The sequence below is a fragment of the Pteronotus mesoamericanus genome, unplaced genomic scaffold, assembly GCF_021234165.1.
Source record: "Pteronotus mesoamericanus isolate MK-2021 breed Mesoamerican mustached bat unplaced genomic scaffold, CSHL_Meso_final contig_246, whole genome shotgun sequence".
Lineage (NCBI taxonomy): Eukaryota > Metazoa > Chordata > Mammalia > Chiroptera > Mormoopidae > Pteronotus > Pteronotus mesoamericanus.
Window position 1 is genome coordinate 8,864,136 of NW_026555104.1, and position 14,537 is coordinate 8,878,672.

Below are 14,537 nucleotides of genomic sequence, written 5' to 3' on the forward strand. Positions count from 1 at the left end.
AGATGTTCAGCTTTGTTTTCAGGGTTCGGAGGATGCCCCTGGGCTGTGTGAGCCCTGCCCCTTGAACATGTGAAGGTCACACCTTTAGGGTACCCTCTGTCTTTCCTTTGCTCTCCTCTCTCAGAGCAGATGTTCAGAACATGGTACCTTTCTAGAACAGGGTGTCTGCGGTGGACACTCTGGCAGCCTCTCCTACATGCATCCCCCTCCTCTTGATGACCACCCCTCTCTTGTGCAGCTCAGGGACCTTGGGAAAAGCTAACCCCATCCCAGACATAGGGGCAGAACCTGAGGTTCAAGCCTAAATTGACTGGAATAATTGTATTTTTGTCCTCTGTATTAGTCTCCTGCTTCTGCCTAACCAATTACCACAGGCTTGGTGGCTTAAGAAAGCAGAATTATTTTCCCACAGTTCTGCAGTCCCGAAGTTCAAAATCAAGTTATCAGCAGGCTTGTGCTCCCTCGTGGGGCTCTAAGGGAGAGTCGGTTCCTTGACTGCTTTGGCTCCCGGGGACCACTGGCAGCCCTTGGCTTGTAGCTGCTCACCCCAAGCACTGCCTCGTCTTCTCAAGGCTCTCCTCCCCATGTCTGTCTTCTGTCTCATGAGGATACTTGACATTCGACGTAGGGCCCACCTGGGTAATTCAAGATGATCTCATCTCAAGATGCTAACTTAATTGCATTTACAAGGACCCTTTTTCCAAATAAACACATTCACAGGTTCTAGGGTTTAGGAGAGAAACATATCTCTTTTGAGACTGCCGTTCAACCCATACTGCTTCTGTGGATGACAAGACAGAATGAAATTGGGACCATGATGACATCGTTGAACTCCTATCTGCCACTCTGGAAGCCTGCCTGCTTCAGGACTTCAGTTCTGTAATTCAATAAATCCTCCTAATTGGTTTGAGCCAACTTCACTTGACCTTTTCCGTTGCCTGCTCCTGAATGTACCCTGCCCAATACACGTGCCCATCTGGGGTCCTGCATGCAGGCAGTTAGTTGCGTGTGGGGCAGAGATCACAGCAATTGGAATTCTCCTCCGCTGGGCTCTATTGTTGTCCCTCTGTGTGACCTTGGGCAAGCCACAGCCTTGTTGACCATCAGTCTGAATATATAAATGGAGCCCTTGTCTCTGCAAAAAGCTTTTCAAAATGGAAGCCACTGTGGTTCGTGTTGTTGTGGCCTATGCATTCCAAGAAAGACGTAATAGAACTGGAAAAGGGCCAGACAATGGAGCGATGAAGGGCTTTTACCATCAGGGAAAGCTCCCCATTTAGGATTCTTCACCCTGGAAAGACGGAGGCTGGGGAGGGATGTTATTAAAGTCCTTTCCGAGAAAGGTATATCGATAAGGTGGGACAGTCTTGTTCATCAAATCCCAGAATCGTTAGAAGCCTAGGCTGCTACTCCTGAAAGTCTGAGACGTTGTTTCAGGGCAAACAATAGAAAGTGCTCCTTTACACAGTGCAGAGGTGAACGTGAGGCACTTGGGCAGCTCAGCATTGTGCACCTGGGGTCTGGAAGACCTGGGTTTCGTTCCTGGATCCAGCCATGTGATTGTGAGCAATCCCCCCTTCTCCCTGAATCTCAGATTGTTCATTGGTAAATTGGGGACAATAAACCTGGTAATAAACCAGGCATGAACTTTCACAGACTGACCACCCTCTTCCTGCCCAGCAGCACTGGCACAAGTGATCAGCTCCCCGCTTGTCACTATAAATGGATGAACTGCAGATCCCCCACCCACACATTTGATCTCCTCTCCTCTCCCTTCCTCCAGGACCACGTAAGCAATTCTCCCATACTTCTCCTACATCATCTATTTCCCCCTCTCTACCCCATCATTGTCATATGCAAAAAACCACTATCATCTCTCCCATCCGGAAAAAACCCTTGATGTTTCTCTTCCCCTCTAGCTCCTGTCCACTTTCTCAGCTCCACTGTGCAAACAAACTGCTTGGAAGAATCGTCTATACTTGAGCTCAATGAATGTTTACAAAATGAACACTCTCATGATACTATCATCCAGGTTAAGAAAAAAAGGCAGGGCACATTACCAGCACCCCAGAAGCCCCGTACTCCACCCAGTCGCCCTCCCCTCTCTGTCTCCAAGGTAACCACTGTCCTGACAGCAGCATCGATCACTTTTGTATTTTTAATTTTATCATGGTAACATACATATAAAATTTACAGTTTTAACCATTTGAAAGCATACAGTGTGGTGGCATTTAGTACATTAATAATACTGTGCAACCATAACCATTCCCTTGTTCCAGAACGTTTTCATCACTTCAAAAGGAAACCCCAGGCCTGTTAGCAGCCACTCCCCATTTCCCATTCTCCTCAGTCCCTGGCAACCATCCATCTGCTTTCTGTTTCTGTGGACTTGCCTATTCTGTATATTTCAGATGAATGGAATCATACAATATATGGTCTTTTGTGTCTGGCACCTTTTACTCAGCATGATGTTTTCAAGGCTCATTCATGTTGCAGCATGTATCAGAACTTCATTCCTTTTTATGGCTGAATAACATTCCATTGTATGGCTAGTCCACATGTTTTTATTCATTCAGCAGTTGATGGGCGTTTGGGTTGTCTCCACCTTTCGGCTGTCATGAATATTACTGCTATGAACAATCGTGTACAAGTTTTGCTTGAACACGTTTTACCTGTTTTTGAACTTTAAGTTGGCCACATGACTTATGTTGTTTTTCTGTCTCACTTTATACTCTATGCAGGTCATGTTCTATAATGGGAGATCCATCCACATTACTGCATAGCAGTAACTTGCTTGTTTACATTGCTGAACAGTATGCCATTGTGTGAATGTATCACCATTTATCTCATCTATCGTTGATGGGTTATGTCCAGTTTGAGGTTATTATGAAGAATACCACTCTGAACGTTCTTGTTCATGTCTTTTGGTGAACACATGTACAGATTGCAGTTAGACATATACCTAGGAATGGAATGTTGGGTCATAGATGATGCGCAGGTTTAGCTTTATAGACACTGCCAACGGGCTTTCCAAGGTTGTTCCAATTTACACATCCCTAGGAGTGTGTGAAAGTTCCAGTTGCTCCCTAGCGTCACTGACATGTGATGTTTCCACTTGAATAGACATCTCTAACTCAGCAAGTCCCAAGCTCAACTCCCTGTGTTCCTCTCTAAACCGGTTCCCTCTTCAGCCAATGGCAACTTTGTCCTTCCAATCATCTCTCCCATCCGAAAAAAACCCTTGATGTTTCTCTCCCCCTCTAGCTCCTGTCCACTTTCTCAGCTCCACTGTGCAAACAAACTGCTTGGAAGAATCGTCTATACTTGACCAGTATGACTCAGGCCAGAAACCTTAGTCGTCATCGCCATCATCATCATCATCATCATCATCATCATCTTCTTCTGTTTTTTTGTTTTTTTTTTTTGTGGAGGGGAATTCCTTACATCTAATGTCAGGAACCTATTTGGCTCTTCTTTCCAACACTTCCAAAATCTGGCCTCATCCCTCACCCTGCTACTGTCCTTGCTGGAGCTGCCATCATTTCTCACCTAGTTTACTGGGATCCCTTTCTGGTGGGTCTCCTCAATTCCATTCCCCACATTCATAGCACAGCAGCTGGGGTGATGATTTTTAAAAAAATTGTGGTAAAATAACATAACACAAAATTTACTTTTGAATGTGTACCCTTTGGTGGCAAGAAGAACATCGATGTGGTTGAGCAACCCTCATTCCTCCAGTGGCTCTGCACTTCAGAGGAAGATTCCAAGGTTTTACAACAGCACACCAGGCCTTGCCCAGCCTTGTTTCCTGTTACTTCTGGAACTTTATCTCCTACTTCTTCTCCCTGGCTCTCCCCTCCAGGTCCTTAGGTCTTCTTGTGTTCCTGGAACAAGCCAGGCATTACCCTCCCGTAGGGCTTTGGAGTTGGCTGTTGCCCCTGCCTGCCCCAGGTATTCTTGTGGCTAATCTCTTGCCCTTTGAAAGTCTTGCTCAGTTGGCTTGAGGATTTTTGACTAGTACTGATGAATTTAAATATAAGAGCTGGCTTTTGGTCAAAGAATTCTCAGGGTAAGAAGGTTTTTTTCTTCCCACCCACTTTTAGTGTTTAATGTGGGCCATTTCCCTTGCTCCTCCGTGGGGAGCCTGAGTGAATCTCCAGCCCACTCTTGTCCCGGAGACGTGGCCCAGCTTTACATGAAGTTCCCCATGAGATTTTCCACCTTGAATGGGCGAGGGTTTGCCTCCTCCTTCACGCACTCTAGCAGGCCTTGAAAGCTGATGTCGAAGATGGCTTGGCTTTGGCACCTTTCCTCAGGGAGAAAGGCAGCTTCCACATCCTCTCTGGGTTCCTGCTTGTCCTTAATTTTGGCATTTGAAACCCTTTTTGCTAGCTTACTTGGTTGCCTTTAAATGATTGAAAACATTTTATGCAGCATTTTAAATATTTCAGCAGGAAGTAGTTCAGAGTGTCTAGACTTTATTGCCAGAAAGAGAAGTCCACTGAATATCAGCTTTAGGAAGGCAGCACATTATAGGAGAACAGACAGGGGTTCAGGAATCCTTGGTCCCAATCCCATCCCTGCTTACAACTGGCTGGGATTTTAGGCAAGTCACAAAACCCTCTGGGCCTCGGCTTCTTACCTGATAAAATAACGGCTTAGGGTCTGTGGTCTCAGAGTTTCTGATTCCATGTTACTGAGAGATGGTTTCTGTTTTTTGTTTGTTTGTTTTGTTTTTGTATCCTCACCTGAGATTATATTTATTGATTTTAGAAAGAGAGGAAGGGGATGGGCAAGAGAGATGGAGGCGGAAAGAGAGAGAGAGAGAGAAAGAGAGAGAGAGAGAGAGAGAGAGAAACATTGACTGGTTGCCTCCCATACGTGCCTGGACCAGGGATGGAATCTGCATCCAGGTGTGTGCCCTGACTGGGAATCCAACTGACAAGCTTTTGGTGTACGGGATGATGCTCCAGCCACCAGAGCCACCCGGCCAGGGTGAGACTCTCTCTGCGTTGGTGGAGCTCATGACTGTGAAGGGCAGAAGCTGCCATTTCAGGTGGGCTCTCTGTAGTCTCTCAGTATCTTCCTGGCCCCGGGTCTGGCTGGTGAAAAGAAATGTCAAATGTAGAATGTCAGTGGTAATAAATGTGAAATAAAGAGCAGTTAAGTAAATCCTCCACGGTCTGGGGGAGTGTGTGCCAGGGGAGCAGGGAAGACACTGCTATGACACATGGGGTAAGGGCCACTGTTTCTGAGTAGGCTGGCAGGCAGGACAAGAGCACAGACCCGGCCCACGTGCGGGCGAGGCCTGCCGGTGCGGGGCTCCGCCGCCGCGCTGCGCCTGCGGGCCCTGGGGGAGGGGCCCTGAAGACAGAGGCTTAGGGCCTGGTCGGCACCCTGCTGCCTCCCTTGTCTCTCCTTCGTTTTGTCTGTATGTCTGCAGACATAGGATTTTACATTGTGTAATTTTACATATAATTATATATATTTGCATAAATTTATTTACATATAGTTTTAATTACTAGGCTTTATTTTTAGATTTTCAGAAAAATTCAGAAGCTAGTACAGAGAGTCCCGCATGCCCCATACCTAGTGTTCCCCATTGTTAACGTCTCACATGAGTGTGGTACGATGTTGATACATTATGATTAACCGAAGTCTATATTTAGATTTCCTTAGGCTTAATGTCTTTTTCTAGTCCAGGGTTCCATCCAGGATACCACACTATATTTAATTGTCATGTCTTTTTAGGCTCCTCTTGGTGGGTATGGCAGTTTTTAGACTTTTCTTGTTTTTTTTATTTATTAAAAAAATTTTTTTTGGCTTTTAAAAAATCATGATAAAAACACACATAAAGGTGACCATTTCAACCATTTGTAGTGTACAGCTCAGTGGCATTAAGTGCATTCACACCATTGTACCGCCACCATCGTCATCTTCAGTACGTCTTTACCATCCCAAACTGGAACTTTGTACCTACTGAAGAACAAGTCCCCATTTTCCCCACCTCCCAGTTCTATGGTAACCTCTACTCTACTTTCTCTATGAATTTGACTATTCCAGGTACCTCCTATAAGTGGAATTGGACAGCATTTGGCTTTTGTGATCTATCTACCTTTCTTTCTTCCCTTCCCTTCCCTTCCTTCCTTTCTACCTTGGAAGTTCTCAGGAGAAGAGTTACTGGTCAGGTATGTAGGATGGCCCCCTATTAGCATTTATCTGATGTTTTCCTTATGATAAGATTTGGTCTTTGATGTATATGTATCACTGTATTCCAAACAAGATGCCAGATGCTGAAGATTCAGCAATCAAGGCATAGAGGCTTTAATTTATGCTCATTTTACAGGTGCCATTTGATCTCAGAATTTTAATTTACTCGCCCAGGGTCATGTAGTCAGTTGGTCAAAGGCAAAGATGGGGTCTGAACTCTCGTTCTGACTTCAGAGCTACATTTCTCCCCCTCACTCCCCTTCTCTGGGGTAGCCAGAGCCTGTGCCCCTACTCTCTTCTTCGGGCCTTCGCAGTTGGTGGGGCCTGGCCACGGCTAGGCAGGTGCTGGCCTACCTTCACTGAGCAAGCTGCAGCTCCCCACTCATATTTTTCTTAAATTTCTTTTAAAATTTGAAATATTTCATATATATTCATGAGTGTATATAATGCATGAGGTCAATTTAAAGAGTCATAATAAAAACAAAACTCTTGGACTCAGAACCTAACTTAACAAAGACAATGTTCTCAATACTTTATAACCTCCCTGCACGCTCCCTTCCAATCCCACCCTCGACCCTTCAGATAATCATCATCCTGATTTTGTGTTTTTCCTTCTTTTGCTTGCAGTTTTACCTCATAGGCACATGTTCCTAATCAATACGTTGTTTAGTCTGGAGAGTTGTTGGACTTTTATGAAATGAAACCGCGCTGTATGTATTATCTTGTGACATGCTTTGTTCATTCAACATTGTGTATATGGGATTCATCAGGAAGTTATAGCTTAGTTATTTTCATGGCTAGATAGTATTCTATTGTGTGACTATATATTTTCTAATCCATTCTCATGTCCATGTGTGTTTAGGCTATTTGCAGTTTTTGTTTGTGTGAACAATGCTGTTATGAACATTCTGTGGCCCAAGGGGCGGGAAGGTCGCTCTAGGTGAAGTTACGAGGAGTAGAATCGCTGGGTGTGCCAGACAGCTCCAAAGCCTTTTCTGAAGGCCTGGGTCCATTGACCTTCCTATCAACAGTGCATGAGGGTCCCCGACACATCCTATCCCAAGCTGTCTTTGGTGCTGGTTTGTCTCCCACTTAGCCGTGTCCACATCTGAGAGGCCCTTTGCCTGTCCTCAGGTCTCGCTTGCCTCTGACCTTAGTGTCTCTGGCTCGGCCACCCCCAGGCGGACCTGGACTTCCTGCTTTCCTGAGAGCCTGAGCCCTTGCTTGTAGTTCTGGCCCAGCCCCTAGGAGCTCTCCACACAGAGCTTCAGCCTTAGCGCCAGACCAGGGTCCCAGGAGGGCCCTGTGGCTCTGGGGGTCAATGTGGTTAGACAGCACTTTCTCTTGCCAAGCCAGGTGGCATAGGAATTTTCTACCATAGAGCAGGCTGTGTGGTTTCCCCACACCCCCAGACCAGGAGTCTTTAAAGAGAGCTTTAATGGCTTTTCTAAAGGCCTTTTGGCAGGTTGACGCCAGCACTGTCAGCGCTGGCAGGAGGACGTGACATCTGTGCTGGCCGCAGGCCAGGCCACATGAATGTCTCCGTGCACAGAGGCCGCCAGCTCATCCAGCCCGGGGCCTCAGGTATGTGAGGATGCACAGAGCTGCTCCCGCCCGGCGGGGACGGTTCTGGGAGCCCCTTCCTATGGCCTTCACCTTCTTGCCAGGTGCTTGTTTTTTGACAGGGCCTGTGCCAGAAACGCTGCCCGGCACCCCCGGCTTGCGGGGTCTGGGTTTCCCTTGTCACGGGAAGTTACTGTGATATGGTGGAAAGGACTGGGTGTGAAGCTAGAAGGGCCTAGGTTTGAACCCTGAGGCTGTCACTCCTTCGTTGGGTCATTTAGCCTGTCGCTCCTCGGCTTCCCCATCTGCACAACGGTAATAGGCCTTTCTACTTCACTGGATTTATTGAGGTAAAATAAGTAAAGAGCTTGGCAGAAAAATGGTGGTCTGATAAATATCAGTGACTGTTACTACACGAGATGCAAGGGATTTGTTTTCACGAAAGGGGAATAAAGGCAGAATGACAGAGAGTAATCTTTTCCTATAAAACAGCCCAGACTTCAAATTTTCAAGTATTTAAAAACATATTATTTTCAAAAAGAAAACATCATAAATATTTTGGAAAAGAGAAAAGAAGAAAAAAAAAAACCTAAACCCAAAACTCCCCTAAGATCCCACCGCCTGAACATAAGCACCACGAACGTGTTGGTCTATTTCCTTCCAGGTTTTTTTCACAGCATTTTATTAAGTGGTTGTCATTGTAGGATACACACATCTCTGTATTCTTTTCCCTTTACTTAACACTGTGTCATAAACATTTTCCCGTGTTGCTACATGCTATTTGTATTTGTAATTTTTTATGGCTGCATACCACTCTTAATTAAGACCTTTATGCAGAAAGTTCTCCAGTATTTCAGGTTTTTCCCTTAGGATTCCAGAGGCAAATAACTGGGTCACAGGGCATAAACACTTTTTATAGCTTCAGATTTATATAGCCAAATTGCTTTCCAAAAAGGTGGTATCAATTTGCAGTGCAATAATGTCTGATAAAGCTCATCCAACTGCATATTCATTGGTATTGGGTATTATAAATACAGTTTTCTTTTGGCGGATTTATGAACTGGGTCTTGTCTTTATCGGCAGCAGTTGCCAAGCCGGAAAAAGTAAAAAGGAGTTAAGAAACCATAACAAACTTCATTAATGCAGAATCATGGAACTGAAAAGAACTTGAGTGGTGTATTAACTTCTTGTCTCCCTCGATTTTACCTTCTGCACATAGTTTAATTTAACATAATTTTTAATTTTTATTCTAACAAAGTTTATTTTTTTATATCATAAGAGTAAAATATAATTATTAAAGACATTTTGGAAACTGCAGAAGAAGTCGAAAGATAAATCATTCTTGTTAACCCAAGAATGATTATTAGTATATTTTTCATTTTTTTCCTCTAAATATTTTTCTCCTTTTATTTAATTGTAAATAAACTATATGAGGAGTTTTTAAGTTACATATTCTTACTAGTATAGTGTAGGTATTTATTTATATAATTGCAAATACATATAGACATCCTTTTTATAGCCCATTTGTTTTATTTTTATTGGTTTTTAAAAAAAATCCTGATTCAAAGATATGTTCATAGATTTTGGGGGGAGGGGAGAGAAGCATAGATAGGTTGCCTCCAGTATGTGCCAGCTGGGGATATACCCTGCAACTTTTGGTGCAACTTAGTTGGATGATGCTTCAACCAACTAAGCCACCTGCCCAGGGATTATTGGCCTTTTTTAAAAAAAAAAAAAAGAAAAATACCTACTCATGATTTAAAAAAATTTAAATAGTGCAGCGTGTACAATGAAGGGCGGTGTTCTGACCCTTGACCTAAGTCATCCTCCCCAGGAGAATCATTGTCATTATTTTCTTGTCTATTCAGAGAGGTTCTGTGCATATTTAACATAAAAAAGCTTTTCTACACTAATCATAGAATACCAGACATATTAATTTGCACCTTGCTTTCTTGTCTTTTTCACTTACTGTATCTTGGAAATCATCCCACAAAAACACATATGGTTTTGACATAGTCTTTCTTTTTAACAACTAAGAGTATATATTGCATGCATGTACCATAATGTATTTTCCAGTCTCCTATGGAAGACTATTTCTTTTTTTGATCCTATAGACAATGTGTCAAGCAACAGGCTTGCCCTTCATGCACACATGTGAGTAATATTTGTAGGATTAATTCCTAGCAGTGAAATTTTGCTAAGTCAACAGTTGTATTTAAAAATGTACACTTTAAATTTTGATAGATGCCATCAGACTGTCTTCCCCAGGAGTTGTACAACTTAAACTCAATAACATGTAAAAGTACCCATTTCCCTATGCCATTGCCAATGCAGTGTTAACAACGTCTTTGATCCTTGACAAACTGAAAGGTGAAAATAGTATTTCAATTTTGTTTGAGTATACATTTTTCCTTTTAAGAAAGGCTGAACAACCTCTCGAAGCTGCTTATATTTTCTTTTCTGTGAACTGACTAGACATTATTTTTAATTGCTGAAAACTACCCCATGGAGAGGATTAATTATAATGTACTTAACCATTTCTGTGTTGTTTCTAAACTTTCACTGTTACAGTTACTACTACAGTGATTTTTTTTTTTTTGCAGAAAGCATCTTCAGCATTTTGTTTTGTTTTTTGGAGTAGATTCTTAGAAATGAAATTTGTGGATCAAAGGGTATTGACATTTTAAAGACCTGATTGACAGATTGCTCTTGGGAAGGTTTCGCTAGTCTACTACCCCACCAGCGGTGCGCCCGTGTGCCCGGTGCACGTCCCCACCGCCAGCGTTGGCTCACTGCGTTGAAAGGATCTCCCAGGCTTCAGGTTCAGGTGTATTCTGTGCTCATATCCAGTGTTAGCCTAACCTTTAAAGCCAGGAGGTTATGGCAAACCAAATCCTTCCTGTCAAACTGAGGCTCGGCTTTGTTCTGGAAGGACTTAAGAGTTCTGCACGAGAGATGTCCATGTCTATTTTCCTTTCTCTGTCAAACCCACGGCCAAGTTTGTGTGAATCATTGTAGAAGAAAAACCTTGCTGTTGTTCCAAGAAGGGCTCAGATGCTTCTCTGCCGGATTACCAGTCAGGATGGGTTACCGGTGGCCCCGGCGGTGTGGGGCAGCGCAGGATGTCGGGCTCTGTCTAGGGAGGTCCTGTCCCATTCACTCCAGCTGGGTTGCGGCCAGTCAGTGCGGGTGACCGTGGAGAAGGTGTTCTATGTGTTGGGCTGCATCAGAGCAGGTGTCACCTGGGAGAGGAGACATTTGTTTTTATCTGCTCAACATCTCTTTCCTCTTCTGGTAAAACAGAGGCTTCTTTCATTCTTGCAAACTATTGTATCATGACCCAGCCCTGGCCTAATAGAATCCCCTTTCCTCTTGGCCAGAGTGACTGACTCATGAACAGGCACTTGACCCAAGAAGAACCAGTTACAGTCCTTCTCAGAATTTGACATATGGACACTGGGGGAGGAAACTTTGTTTTCCGATGAAGTCTGGTAAACTGGGATGACTTAGGCTGAAGGCTGCTGGTAGTTCTCTCCCCCCACCCCCCATGTGAAAAATGTTGAATTAACAGAAGCCTGGGGATATGGACCTAAGGAAAGACACACAGAGATGAGGCCAGGGAGGGGAAAGAGGCTGTCTTCACGCCAGCCATTTGAGAGCTTTTCTGAACTGCATTTCTTTCTGCAATTATAATGGAAAACTGTGTTCATCTGGAGAGGCCAGAGAACTGGGATCTCAGAGGTGAGTCCAGAGAGTTCTAGAAAGAGGGAGCCAGAGGAAAATATCAGTTGTCAAATTCAAACACCCTAGATGTTTGAGTTGATAGGACGGAGCAAGGTAAGAAATGGTGGCTGGGGATATGAGAAGCTAGTCAGGAGGTACAAAGCCAGAGAAGATGAGGCAGACTTTTGCATTCACCTGGGCACAAGGTGACCTTGAGCCATGTTGGCAGTGGGAATGGTAAGAAAGGGGCAGTGGTTGCAAGGAGAATTGTAAAGGAAGAATCCACAGGACTTAGTGACTGATTGGTTAACTCTATTAGTCTGCTCAGGCTCCCATAACAAAATACCACAGGGTGGGTGGTTTAGAGATTATTTTCTTACAGTTCTGGAATCTGGAAGTCCAAGATCAAGGTGCCAGGAACATTGGTTCTGGTGAGGCCTCGCTCCTTAGCTTGGGAATGGGGCCTTCTCGCTGCGCGCTTCCGTGGCCTTTTCTTTGTGTGAGTGCGGACAGAGGGCACCACTTCCTCTTTTTATAAGGACACAAGTTCTACTGGGTAAGAGCCCTAGCCTTATGACTCCATTTAATTGTAATTATCTCCTTACTTCAACATACGAATTTTAGGGGGAGGTGTGTGTGTAGGGGGGTGATTACAATTTACTCCATAACACTAATCAAGCAGAAATAAGTCTTTGGGGTAGGATGATTAACTTAATTTGTTTGGGTTTATTTTCCCTTGTGCTTAAAAAAGGTATTTGTAATCATAGGTATGTGTGATTTTTAAAAAAATTCTGTTCTTTCCACGTATCATGACATCAGAAGCATTTCTCGGTATTGTTTGCAGTGTTCATAACCATCATTTTTTAAAGCTACTGTAATTGTGTTGCTGCTGGTAGGTACCCTAGCGTTATTCCCAACCTTTCGCTTAATAGTCTCGCTTGGATGGCCACGTAGCTGCAAGCCCTATCCACTTTTTCTTTGCCAAGCTCATTGTGATCATTCCTTTCTCCTTATCTGACTGCTAACAGCACCCTGCCTGAAGGCCGCGTCATCCTCTGCTGGGGCCTTCTCCACTGGGCCATAGGGCACCCTGCCACTCCGTCCCCACAACAGCCAACAAGAGGAGACAAGTGTGTTTTAAGACTTTTCACCCCACCTCTCTACCTTAACATTAACTGGATGATAAAGTCCAAACTCTTAAGCTAGGCATTAGGAGTCTTCCACAATCCAGTAAGACTTCCAATTAGAAGTGTTCCAATCCTAACTTGGTTACCACTCACCTACTCTGTTCTATAGGAACCTTTTCTAGAGTCCGATAGGCCCTTCATTGTCCTCCAATAACATAGCCTGCCATTCCCACCCATTAACTGTGCTTTATCTAGATGTCCTTCTGAATTACTTAGTTATCCAAACACACCTACGTGCCTGTTTGACTTTCCTCCTAGACCATGACATCCTTGCAGGTAAAGGCTACGACTGACTGACTTCTGTAACTTAGACTCTGGCACACAGTCCAATGTGCAGACCCAGAAAAACCCAAGTTTATCTCAATTCAAACCCTGGCTCTGTTCTGTACAAACTATATGACTCTGGACAAGTTGCCTAACATCAAGCCTCGGTTTCCTTCTCTGTAAAACTGGGAAAATAATAGTACCTAATTCATATGGTTATTGTGTGTAACATGTATTGTATGTGGTTATATGTAAAAATCACCTCAGGACCTGGGACATCAGTGCTTGCTGGTTTTGAGGTCGATGACGATGATGATGATTAGCGCTCTGGAAATGTTTGTTGAGTGAATCGCGGACTTTGCTCATGCGCAGGCAGCAGGGACAGTGGCTTTTCTTTCATGATCCCCAGCCTCCTCTCTAGAACCTCCTCTGAAACATACCCATCTTCCAGCCCTGACTCAACACAGGTAGCCACAAGCGAGGAGCCTCCAATGTTGTAGTTTCGATATTGGCAGCTTCAGTGGGTTTACCGTTAGGGCCTGACACCTTCTTCCCAGAAACCAGCTTCATGGGCTTGGATTGCCTTTTCAAACAGGACATCTTGACTCACCTGGCTGGTGCCCCCTGCGAGAGTCCTCTGGAGCCAGAGGTGGGTTCCCTGCCCACAGCCAGGACGGCCACAGCGACCCTCATTATGCCCGCCCCTGCGCCCGAGGAACTCCAAACAGAAGCACGAAAGGAGCCCCACATACCACCTGTCCAAATGGTCAAAAGTTACGATTGAAGCTATCAAAGTGCTAAATGTGTTCCATCCCCCACTTGACAAACATACCCTTACAATGACAAGATTCAAAAATACATGTAAATATGTGTAAAAATATGTGCACAGCTATGTAATTCCTATTGCTGAAATTAACAAAGTAGTAAATATGACTGAATTTTATTATGATTGTTTTTGTCTGGTTGCTCTGTAGATAGGCCAGCCTTGTTCGAATGAATATAATAAAAACATGAAAAATTAGAATTGTTTTATATGTTTTCAAAAAGTTAATATTGAATATTTTAGAAGAAAAGTATATTAAAATTAAAAAGTATCCATGAATCTCTCCATTTATTTAGAACTTCTTAGTGTTTTTCAGGAGTTTTACAATTTTCTCCATAAGGCACTACCTAGCTTTTGTTAGATTTATTTATTTCAGTTTATATTTTTGGCATGATTATCTTTTTAAAAATTACTTTTTAAATTTGTTGCCGATTGTAGAAATTCACTGACTTTCGTATACTGATTTTTTAAATTCAGCAACCTTGCTAAACTCTCTAAAACTAATAATTTCTCTATTGATTCTTTTTTTTCCATGTAGCTGATAACATATGTGAATAACAAATATTTTGTTTCTTCTTTCCAATCCTTATACCTTTACTCCTCTGCTCTTTCTTCAATACAATATTGAATGAAAATGTTATAAGCAGGTGCTCTTTTTTTTCTTTTGATCTGTAAGGAATAATATGCAGTGTTTCACCATTAAATTTTTGCTGTCAATTTTCTGTAGATATACGTTAGATTAAAAAAATTTTATGGTAGCTTTCTTA